This window comes from Microcaecilia unicolor, chromosome 1 (assembly GCF_901765095.1).
Source record: "Microcaecilia unicolor chromosome 1, aMicUni1.1, whole genome shotgun sequence".
Taxonomy (NCBI): Eukaryota; Metazoa; Chordata; class Amphibia; order Gymnophiona; family Siphonopidae; genus Microcaecilia; species Microcaecilia unicolor.
In genome coordinates, this window is record NC_044031.1 from 651,628,645 (window position 1) to 651,641,342 (window position 12,698).

Sequence of the window (12,698 nt, forward strand, 5' to 3'; positions counted from 1 at the left end):
TCTCTGCCCTTTTATACTTCTTATCGAAATACCACAGAATAATGGCATAAATTCCAATGTTACATCAAAGTGATATACATTCTAAATACAGAAAAAGAAATTCCAAAATTCACATAATAAACATAAATAATAATAACATCTTGGTTTGGGCCTACAGCCCACCACCAACACCCTACACCACAATCCCCGATTTGCTAAGGGGGTGTTTTACTAAGCCGTGCTAGTGTTTTTGGCACACACAAAAAGTAAGCGTGCACTAAACGCTAGAGATACTCATATATTCCTATGGGCGCCTCTAGCATTTAAGCACGTGCTAAAAACGCTATCAGCTTAGTAAAAGGCCCCCCCCTAAAATCTTAACCAAAAGCCAAACCAATAAAAGGGCCGTTTTATTAAGTTGCAGTAGGCACTAGCACGTGCTTACCACGTAGCCAAAAAGCACTGCTGTGGGATGCGCTGAGGCGTTCTGCGGTAGTGTGGCCATCAGCGCATGCTAATCCCATGCTAAAAAATAGGGGGTTTTAGTGTGGGTGGCATGTCAATGGCTGGACAGTAGGCGTGCCCTGTGCTAATCGGGTAGCATGGGCACATTGCTGCTCGCTGCCCATTTAGCCCGGGAGCCCTTATTGCCTACTAAAAAGGTAGCTTTAAAGGCTACCGTGGTAATTGCCATGCATTAATTGAGAAATTAGCATGTGGCCATTAACAAAAAAAATAGAAATGCGGTCATTTTACTGCCATACCAAACTGCAGCAAAAGGACCCCTGCAGAGGTAGCAGCGCGCGGGTTTGCCACACACCGAGGCCCCCCTTTTACCATGGTGGGTAAAAGGCCTTTTCTTTAAAAAAAAAAAAAAAAGGAAATGGCCGTACGGCAAGTTAAACAGTTGCCGTGCAGCCATTTCCCAGGGGAACCCTTACTGCCACCTATTTAGGAGGTGGTAAGGGCTCTCGCGCTACCCCGGCGCCATAAAGGGCGTGCGGTATTGCCAGATTGGCACACGCCTATGCTGCGGTACCTCTACCACAGCATTGTAAAAGGGGCCTCTAAAAGTGGCCACAGTGAGGGCCACTTTTTAGTGCGGCTTACAAAAAGAGCTCATTAAATCCAATTTTGAATTTCTTAAAATTCAAGTCATCCCTAAGATAGTGCAGCAAACTATTTCAAAGTGCTGAAGCAAAATTGAGAAAAAAAACCCCCAAAACAGATTGTCTAATATCTAATCTGGCTTGATTAAAGGATGCTAGGGCCAAATGATTTTAGGATAACTGTGCGCGATGTCATTTGTAAGGGAATCAATAAATCAGCCAACTAATTAGGAATAGCACTCTAAAGTCCAAATCATAAGAAAAGAAATAAAATCAAAAATATTTTATTAATATGAACTAATATCTTAAATTTAATTCAATATATCAAGTAACGAGATGGCACTTGATAGTGGTGAAACACTAGACAGAAAATAAATCTAAACTCCTAAGTGTGTTCTTAGATTCTAAATTAACTTTTGATGTGAGCAAGTGCAAAGTGATGCATGATGTGAGAAAGAGGAACCCGAACTATACTTACATGTTGCAAGGTTCCACATTAGGAGTCACCGACCAGGAACGGGATCTAGGTGTCATTGTTGCTGATACATAGAAACCCTCTGCTCAGTGTGCAGTGCTGGCGAAGAAAGCAAATAGAATGTTAGGAATTATTAGGAAAGGAATGGAAAACAAAAATGAGGACGTTATAATGCCTTTGTATCGCCCCATGGAGCAACCACACCTCGAATACTGTGTACAATTCTGGTCACCGCATCTCAAAAAAGATGTGGTGGAATTAGAAAAGGTACAGAGAAGGACAACGAAAATGATAAAAGGGATGGGACGACTTTCCTATGAGGAAAGGCTAAAGCAGCTAGGGCTCTTCAGCTTGGAGAAAAGACGGCTGAGGGGAGATATGATAGAAGTCTATAAAATAATGAGTGGAGTGGAACAGGTAGATGTGAATCGCTTGTTTACTCTGTCCAAAAATACTAGGACTAGGGAGCACACAATGAAGTTACAAAGTAATAAATTTAAAACAAATTGGAGAAAATATTTCTTCACTCAATGTGGAATTCATTGCCAGAGAACGTAGTAAAAGCAGTTAGCTTAGCGGGGTTTTAAAAAGGTTTGGATAGCTGCCTTAAAAAGGAGTCTATAAGTCATTATTAAGATGGACTTGGGGAAAACATCATTTCCCCACCTGTAACCATGCCCCTTTTTGCCTGTGTGTGTTAGAAGTTAGGTGCACTGCATTACAGAATATGCTTAGTGTCATGTCCCCTACCTCAACGCAAGTGGCGTCCTCGGGCTTGCTAGGGTCCCGTCGACACGCACACTTGACTGGCACAGCCCTGAGCCATGTGTGTATAGTTCTTCTCTGGCTGCAGGCTCCTTGATTGCTCTACTTCCATGCACCTGGCTCTGCTCTCTCTCTGCCTAGCTTCCAGGCTCCTTGATTGCTTTGCTTCCACCCACCTAGGTCTGCTCTTCCTCTGCCTGGCTTCTCGCCTATTGGTCTTCTGGTTCCTCCTTCCTCTGCTCTTGTCCTATGGCTGTGCCCCTTCTCCCTGCTGATGTCAGACGCCAGCACTTTATCAGCTGAGCTCTCCCTAGACTCCTTGCTTCGGCTTCTATTTTGGTAGGTGTTACTTGCTCAGTAGTGTGCTTCTCCTCTACTTTGTTCTTCGTTGCTGACTCTGCCTGTACCTGGATTACTCTTGTGTCTGCTGCCTGCCTACTGACTCTGCCTGTACCTGGATTACTCTTGTGTCTGCTGCCTGCCTACTGACCTTGCCTATACCTGGATCACTCTCTTGCCTGCTGCCTGTCTGGCCATCACGTTCATCACCCTGCTTCCTGCTCTATCTCGTAAGCCCTGCAGGCTGCCCGCACCAGGGGCTCAACCTCTGGGAAACGGCGGTCAGCGCAGGTGAAACCAGGGGTTGTCCAGCCGCCATGCAGAACCTTGTCCAAGTACCAAGCTCAGCAGTGCTCTACTTGGTACAAGAACTCACAGGTCTGACACCTAGCGAGTTCTGCGTGTAAATTCTAATAATTGACAACTAGTGCTCATTATTGCTTAAGTGCTGTTATCAATGCTAATTAGCTTGTTAAGCCAATTAAATTAAGCACATTATTAGAGAATGTGCTTGGATTTTGGCACGGATCTCTAGGTATGCTATATATAATCCAGGGGATAGCGAGGTAATGTGAGCAAAAATTGCTGCCCTAAAGTTGTTTTCTGAAAGAAAGGCCCTCAACCTATTCAAAAGTTTTAATTTAAAGAAAATTTGCTTCACCAAACCCCTCACATGACTTGAAATAGAGAGAGAAGAATCAAGGAGCACCCCAAGGTACTTCCTCTCCTATTTAACCTCAATCTGAGAGCCTTCCAGATCAATTAGTACAGGGAAGGATAGGTCAGATCTATCTGATAAAAAAACATTATCTTAGTCTTAGCTAGAGAATGACACAGGGACAAAGTTTGTCCCCATCCCCACCCCATTGGTTCTGTCTCCAACCCCGCCCCCGCAAGTTCTGTCACCATCCCCACTCCTTCCCCATGAGCTCTGTCCTCATCTGCAGAAGCCTCGAACAACTATGATTTTATATTTAATAAGTATAAAAAGGAACAATATGTTGTGCAACTATTGTGTATAAATTACAAATAGAAAACAATAATAACAGTGAGCAGCTATAATAACCCTCCTCATCACCACCCTCTACCCTTCCAACCCCAATAGTAGCTGATTTCTACTACCCCAAGGAATTCTAATCCACCCTGTTAAAATGTACAACCCGTTCTGTATGCCCTAGAGGGGAGAAATATGCCCTATGAAGCACTGTCTAGCTCTCCTGTCTTCCACAATCCTTCCTTCAACAGAAGATGTCTTCTTAGAAGATGTGCTGGTAGCAGAATGTACAGCATCCCCCATGCAAATTTGGCTAGTTGTGGCCAGCATGTTTGCTTGTTTTTCCAAAACATCAAAATATCGTTGTCTGCATCACTCAAACATAAATAACGGTCCAGTTCATTAACAGGCTTCAAAGTAGAAAATGACATAAGGACAAAGTTTGTCCCCGTCCTTGTGGGCTCTGTCCCCATCCCTGCGGTTACTGCGGATCCCCGTCCCCGTGTCATTCTCTAGTCTTAGACATGTTAAATTGAAGTCTGTTTGCTTGTTGCAGGAATTGAGATAGGAATTTGTGATACTTCAGGAGTCAGACAGCACACACCAGAATGAGAGAGTAATCTTCTTTATTTGCCAGCAAACAAAGCAGGACATCAGTTCTAGCTCTCTTCTCTCTCTCTCAGCTCTCTGGGTCTTTCTCTCAGCTCTCTGTGTCTTTGTCTCAGCTCTCTGTCTCAGCTCTCTTCTTATGCTGTCTTCTCCTTCTTCTGTCTGTTCCTTCTGTCCTTCTCTTCCTTCTGAGCTCCTTCTGACGTAAACTGCTTCTTCTCCTACTTAAATACTGTTCTATCCCCCTCCTAGCCTTGCCCCCCCTTACTCTCCAATTGGTTAAGGAATAGATTGGTCACTTTGCCTCAACCAATCATTACTTTTGAAATATCAGTTACATAGGTTTGGTATTCCTCAAACTGACCTGTGACCTGGGGCCCCTTACACCAGACATTTGGGCTCCAGTCTCTTACATGTTATTATGATTGATTTCTCATATTCCTAGTACTAACTGCTAACTAAACTCTGGCATTCATTAAAGGGGTCAAGGGCCAATCTTACTTAATAGCATACATATCAGGTTATCACTTTCAAGACCATTTCTACATTTTACCTATAATTAATCAAGGAGAAGAGAGCTGACTAGTCCTGACCTCTTCACCTATCAGCTTATACATTGAACCAGCCAGAACTATGGCTAAGTCAAACCATATGCTGATCTCCTCAACTGCAGTCTTAAACAGCAGACAAAGGATCATTTTAAAAGTAACACAGAGTTGAACAAACATCCTACATAGAAATTACAGAGAATAAAACATATTCTAAAATACACAGAATCAGTATTCCTTATAAGCAAGAACTTCTAAATTCTAATCTATTGCCTCTCTCTCTAAATAGTATTTTCTATCTAAGCATTTTTCTATTTAATCCTAAACAAACTGCCTGCTTACAAAACTATTCAGTATGCCTAATAATGTACAGATGTTGAGCCAGCTTTCATCATTCACCAGGGTGAAAGAAATTCCTGTCTCTGACCTTTCTAACCCAGCCCGGCAAACGCTAGAGTTCAATATAATCTGAACCATCTGGCATACCTTCACTTCACTTACAGAGTAAAGAGTTGAAATTTGAAATAAGAATTCAATTCAAATACCAAGCTTTTAACAGAATTAACCCTTCATATGATTTCTCAGAATTATTCTTTGCCCACTGCCTCATTCCCCCCTTTGAGACTAAAATCAGCTTATGCAGAGATAAGTCTCACAACTCAAACTCTGGAGATTATAGTGATCCTAATTGGGAATAGACTTGTGAATCACCATTACCTTACTTGTTAAGGTCCGACGGCATACTGCTGAAGCACATGAGGCCAAGAAACAAAACAACAACCCTGCTAAAACTAAGACTATTAGGGAAATAAACAAGGGACGTATCCAGGAGGTCAATGACCACCACCAGGAGGTAAGGTCTAATCCTCCTCGGTAATCCTCCACATTAAGGCTGGCCAACTGTAGGACTTTATCCATGGCATGCCTAACTACATGCGTCCTATTTATGACAATAGTACAGCACTCTGAAGAATTTAGCACTGTGCAGAGGCCACCCTGAGCTGCAAAGAGATAATCAAGGCCCATACGATTATACCGAGAAACTATACTTAATTCATTAATTTGATCCTGCAATGCATTGACTACCACGTTCAGCTCATGAACTAGAACATGGAGTAGGGACTGAAGTCTCCGGGTAGCCATACCTAGTTCAGTAATACCCGCTACCGGGCCTCCAATTGGAATCCAGGCTGTGGCAGAAAGGGCTACAAGTCTCTTTTTAGTCAGAGGATAAGTAGAATTAATATACTGGAGGGCTAATTCAATCGCCTCATCCTCTGTGGCAACGGAGGAGGGTAAGGACAAGGCCTCTCGCTTAGAGCGGTGCGGGGATAGTGGCTTGAGAGGAATAACTTTAGGAAAATAATTCAAGGTTACCAATACACAAAAATCATATGTAGGAGGAAGAATCATGTGGAGGACATTATCACAGAGCCAGTAATGACCAAGGAGAGGGTGAGGAAAGTTCCCAATAAATGTTGGCTCAGGCTGGACAGGGTACTTAGGGTGCCCATAATGCGAGCCCCTATCCCAGGGGGAACGAAGACGAAATGGAGACTTTGCACACCATAGGCGCCAATCCCCAATTGTGACAGGCGGCTCATTTGTTAGTAACTCTTCATACCCCGGGGACTTATGAAAGTAGAAAATAAGCTTGGACACTATAGTCTTCTCAGTGGTACGCTTAGGAGCCAGATAATCACCTGGGTCATAATCTGCAGGTACGGTAGTAGGGCACATAGGAGTACCTGGAGAAACTACCCACACAGACTCTCCTTTTTCTGGGAGAACATTAGTATAGTTACAGGGAATGGGAAGAACAGTTGAGATGCTTCTTGTTAAACAAAACACTCCAGAGGCTGGATAGGGAGACGTAAAAACAGGCCTTAGAGAAGAGTCAGAGGGGGAAGTAGCATTATAAAAGGACCACCAAGTATAATCCTGGCTCCAAGGACCTGAACTCGAAAAATAGGGAGGTATAAGAGCTGGGAGCTGCACAGGGACAGGTACAGCTGGGACATCTGTGGTATAAGGAGAAAATCGGGAACACACAATACAAGGGGAAGTAATCTTTGCCTGGCTAATTAGTTCCTGGACTGAGTGTAACCAAAGGTTGGAGCGAGTTGGGGTATTTAGGAACAAGGAGGCAAGGAGTAGAAAACAACAAAAGCATCCAAACTACTAACATTTTCTTTCTTCCTAATCTAAAACAAATACAGCAAACTAATTAGGCAATAATATTTCAACAGTCTGTGCTAATCACAGATTACTCTCATATAGTGTTCTCAGTCTTTGAGTTCTTATACCAGTTGGGATAGACCCTCAACTGACAAGGATCAAGCTTTCAAATTCCAGGAAAGCCAGAATCAGGCAAGAAAGAGTCTCAGTGTGAAGCCGAAGTTCAGCCGCTCCTGCAGTATGCAGTTGACCCTTCTTTTCAGCTAGTAGATTCTTTGGTTCGGGTCAAGCGCAACTTCAATGGCTCCGTTGGATCTCTTTCTGCTCTCCACTGTCTAGGCTCCGTCTGATCCGTGCTGGGCTCAGTCTGGTCAGCAGACTTAATTCGAGACCAATGGACCCATGGAGTAATCCCTGCGACCTTCACAGCTGCAGGGGTAGAAAGCAAAACAGTAAAAGGTCCTTTCCATCGGGGCCCCAGAGGCTGAAGCCTCCAATCTTTCACCCAAACTCTATCCCCTGGCAGGAAGGAATGTACCTGAGCCTGGAAGGGGACAGGGTTTATTTCTCTCACATAAGACTGAAGCTCAGAAATTATCTTTCCCAAGAGGGCTACCTGCTCCTGCACCTGGGCAGACCCTAAAATCCCTATGTCTCCCTTAATTCCCTGTAAAATGGCTGGGGGCTTCCCATACACAATTTCAAAGGGAGAGAGGGCTGTTCCTTTAGTTGGGGTGCATCGGAGGCGGAAGAGGGCTAGTGGCAATGCCTGTGGCCATTTCAATTGGGTTTCCTGACAAATCTTTGCTAGGCTATTTTTCAAGGTTCTGTTTGCCCGCTCAACCTGCCCTGAACTCTGGGGACGATAAGCACAATGCAATTTCCAGGTAATGCGCAAAGCGCGGGACAGGGCCTGAAGTGTAGCTTCAACAAAGGCGGGACCATTATCTGAACCTATGGCAAGGGGCAATCCATACCTGGGGATGACATCCCTAAGGAGAGCTCGAGCTACTTCTGTGGCTTTCTCAGTGACTGTAGGATATGCTTCCACCCACCCAGAAAAGGTACAAACCATGACCAAGAGATATCGGAGCCTACCGCTCCTGGGCATTTCTGTGAAGTCTATAACTAGGGACTCAAAGGGTGTTAGTCCTCTAGACTGAACTCCTGGTGGAATACGGGGTCCCTGACGAGCATTATTCTGGGCACAGAGAGTACATCGGGCAGAGGCAGTGGCAACCAGACTATCCAATCCTTCCAGCACCACTACTCGATTGAGTAGGCGGGCTAGTGCTGTTTTCCCTAAGTGTGATAGGTCATGAGCTTGAGACACTACAGGCCAAGCTAGGTGGCGTGGCACCAGAACTCTGGTATCAGGGAGATGTAACCAGCCATCAGGTCTCCTTACCGCACCTTCTTCTTGAGCCCATTTCTCTTCCATTTGGGTATACATAGGCGTCCATTCTTGCAATCGGATTTGGAACAGGGGGGTCACAGTACTTGCTGGGGGTCCTCGAGCAGCTTCCTTGGCCACCCGATCAGCATGGCGGTTTCCTCGGGCCACTGGAGTATCTACCCTTTGGTGTCCCCTGCAATGAATGACAGCTACCTTCTTAGGGGCCCAAACAGCCTCTAGCAGCTGAAGTATTTCAGGTCCATACTTAACAGGTTGGCCTGCAGCATTTATGAGTCCCTTTTCCTTATACAAAGCTCCATGAGCATGTAGGGTTGTAAAAGCATACTTGGAATCAGTATAAATGTTGGTTACCAGTCCTGCTGCTAGCTCCAGAGCTCGTATGAGGGCCACAAGTTCTGCTTTCTGGGCTGAAGTTCCTTGGGGCAGGGCCCTTGCTTCTATCACCTTGTCTTCTGTCACCACAGCATAGCCTGCCAGTCGCTTGGAGTTCTCCACATAACTGCTTCCATCTGTAAAATAAATTACATCTGGGTCCCTCCAAGGCACATCTTTAAGATCTGGTCGACTGGAGTACACTTCATCCATAGTTTGGATACAGTCATGATCCGGTGGTCCCTCAGATGCTGGCAAAAGAGTGGCAGGATTAAATGTAGCCACTGTTTCCAGGTGTATCCGTGGATTCTCACACAAGCTGGCTTGGTACTTAACCATGCGGTTATTTGTAAACCAGTGGTTGCCCTTATACTCCATGAGGGTGAGAACTGCATGGGGGACTTTAACAACCAGTTCTTGCCCCAAGGTCAGCTTATCAGCTTCCTGGACCAGTAAGGCTGTTGCTGCAATGGCCCTCATGCAGGCTGGCCATCCTTTAGCCACTCCATCCAGCTGTTTAGACAGGTATGCAACAGGCCTCTGCCAAGATCCCATCATCTGGGTCAGCACACCCAGAGCAACCCCCTGTCGCTCATGGACATACAATGAGAAAGGTTTCTCCACATCAGGAAGGCCTAACGCAGGGGCTTGGAGTAGGGCTTTCTTTATGGCAATGAAGGATTGTTGAGCAGTAGGTCCCCATTCAAATGGTTCCTTTTCACCCCCCTTTGTGACCTGGTAAAGGGGTTTCGCCATCAATGCAAAATTTGGAATCCAAATTCTGCAAAATCCAGCTGCTCCCAGGAATTCCCTAACTTCTCTTCTGGACTTGGGTTGGGGAATTGCAGCTACCGCTTGCTTCCTACTAGCATCCAGTCTCCGACTTCCCTGGGAAATGCAAAAGCCCAGATACTTCACTTCTGACTGACAAAGTTGGGCCTTTGAGCGTGAGACCTTATAGCCTGCATCCAAGAGTAGCTCCAGCAATTCTCTAGTAGCCTCAAAACACTCTTCCTGAGTCACTGCTGCAATCAGGAGGTCATCTACATACTGGAGTAAAACTCGCCTGGAAGGCTCAGATTTAAAAGTCTTAAGGTCTTGCCCTAGGGCTGTCCCAAAAATAGTGGGGGAGTTCTTGAACCCCTGTGGCAGGCGGGTCCATGTATACTGAAGCTTCCTTCCTGTTACTGGGTTTTCCCATTGAAAGGCAAAAAGCAATTGACTGGCTGGGGCCACCCGAATACAAAAGAAGGCATCTTTTAGATCTAGTGTTGTGAAATGGGTAGCTCCAGAAGGTATCAATCCTAGCAGGACATATGGATTAGGCACTACAGGGTGTAATGAGATAGTGGATTTGTTAACCACTCGTAAGTCTTGGACTGGCCGGTAGTCCTCAGTCCCTGGCTTCTGAACTGGCAATAGTGGCGTATTCCATGGAGACTGGCAAGGACGAATAATTCCATGGGATAACAGACGATTCAGATGTGCTTGAATCCCTTCCAGAGCCTTTCGGGGAATTGGGTATTGGCGAAGATGGATTGGCCGGGCACTTGGAAGTAGATCTACATGTACAGGAGGAATATTTCGGGCCAACCCTGGGGGATTATCTTCTGCCCATACCCCACTGACCTGAAAGCTGTCTGCCAGGGGTAGGTCAACATGGCCATGCGACTGATGCAGCCGCCATTCTTCTTCAAGAGGGCAGCAGAAACTCAATATACCCTTAGGGCTGGAGGTCGGGGGCCGAAAGGAGACTGAAGTCTGGCCATCAGAGTCAAAGGAAATTTGGGCCCTAAGCTTGGACAGCAGGTCTCGACCTAACAAAGGGATTGGACAGTCTGGCATATACAGGAATTCATGAGTGACTATGTGTGAGCCTAATTGGCATCTACGGGTTGTCAGGAAGGGCCTCCGGTTCTGCACCCCCGTGGCTCCCACCACTCGGACAGTTTTTCCAGACACAGGCGCTAATCGCTCCGTCACAACAGAATGTTCAGCTCCTGTATCAATCATGAATGGAATTGAGCGGCTCCCTATAGTTAACTTGACCATAGGTTCCTGGGAGCCCAGTTTGTAGGAACCCGGTCTGTCCTATTCGTCCCATTCTGCCATCTCGGCTATCCCGATGATGTCAGATTCAGGAGGCTCATATCTTCCCTCTCGAACTCGGCCTCGGCTTCCTCGATCTCCTGGTCCCCTTCTCAGTCCCTGGCGCCTCTGGGGGCATTCATCTTTCCAGTGCCCTCTTTCCTTACAATAGGCACACTGATCCCTCTCCAATCTTGGTCTGGGATTCTCCCCCCTTGGCCGGGATTGATTGAAGGAATCTCGGGGCCTGGCTGGTGGTCCGGGGTCCCACTTTGGCTTCCCATTAGCTAGAGGTCGACCTCGATTAAGGGTGGAATTAGTAATGGCTGCCGCTAAAAGGTCGGCCTTCTTCTGCATCTTCCGGTCAGCCTCTCGGCGCACCTCCTGATCTCTATTAATGAAAACCTTGGTTGCGATCTCAATTAGCTGGGTGGTATTCATCCCTGCGAATCCCTCCTGACGCTGCAACTTCTTCCGAATATCTGGCATACTCTGGGCCACCAATGCACTATTCACCATTCTCTGGTTTTCTTGGGCTTCAGGGTCAAATGGGGTGTATGTTCTGTAGGCTTCAATTAGTCGCTCTAGAAAGGCCCCAGGGGATTCAGTTGCCCCTTGGAGAATTTCAGAGACCTTTGCCAGATTAATGGGCCTCTTTATGCCTTTCCTCATACCTTCCAGTAAGTCCCGGCAATAGCCAGACAACAGTTCATAGTGCTGCCCATCATTTGGATCCCAAGCTGGAGCTGCGCGAGGAAACCGAGCTCTAACCCACCCTTCTGGGTCCTGTGTCCCCCCGGGGACACGCTCTCGCGTGATGGCCTCAGCATTTTGCAAAATCTTCCGCCTCTCCTCAGTTGTGAAGAGGGTCAGGAGAAGTTGTTGACAATCAGTCCAGGTTGGGTTATGGGTGGCCATAATGCTAGTCACTAGGTCCACCACTGCCTGAGGCTTTTCAGTATAAGAGGGGTAATGCGTCTTCCAATTCAGGAGATCGGTGGTTGTGAAGGGTACATACTGATAGGCCTGTGCCTGTATAACCTGACCCTCATTATTAGGATCCGGTCGAGTGATGGTTACCTGTCGGAGTGGCAGAACTCTCGAGGAGGTGGGAATGGAACCTGAGGTAGAGCTAGGAGCTACTCTCCTATCATGCTCAGAAGTGATTGCAGCAGGTCTAACCCATTCAGTGGAGGTGTGTTGAACCCCTGAGGGATGGGGAGGGGTACTCATAGACTGAGAGGTGGTCACAGGTGATTCAGTCCATTGAAAGGGATGCCGGGCCCCTAATGAGTGGGTAGGGGTATTAGAAGGAGAGGCTGGGCTGTCGGGAGTTGAGGAGTCAGGGAGTGGAACCCAAAGCGGGTCTTCAGAGGTTAACAGGAGAGGATGTGGCACAGAAGGGTAGAGACTGGGTGAAAAGTCCAACCTAGGGTGTGGCAGGTTTGGCACAGGAGGGGAAGAACTATCCGGAGAAGCCTGTGCTGGAGAGGCTTGGGCTGGGCGGCGTGGATCTCTGGGGGTGGCACGGAACCCCAACAATGGGCCATAAGGTGGTGGCTCAAGGTCTGAGGGGTCATCAGAGAGTATGGGTTTCTCAGACAGGGTAGGGGCGGAAGCCACCGATTGGGTGGTAGGCTTCCTGGGGCTCTTTCCCTCTTCTAGTTTAGATTTTCTAATCTTTCTTTGAACACGGCCTAACATGAATTTTACTGGGGATCCCATATAAGTTTTCAACCAAGAGGGAGGGTCAGTCACAAGGCTATCCCAGGAATCTATATAAGGGAGTTGTTCAGAATATTCTGGTTCTCCTACAACTATGCTG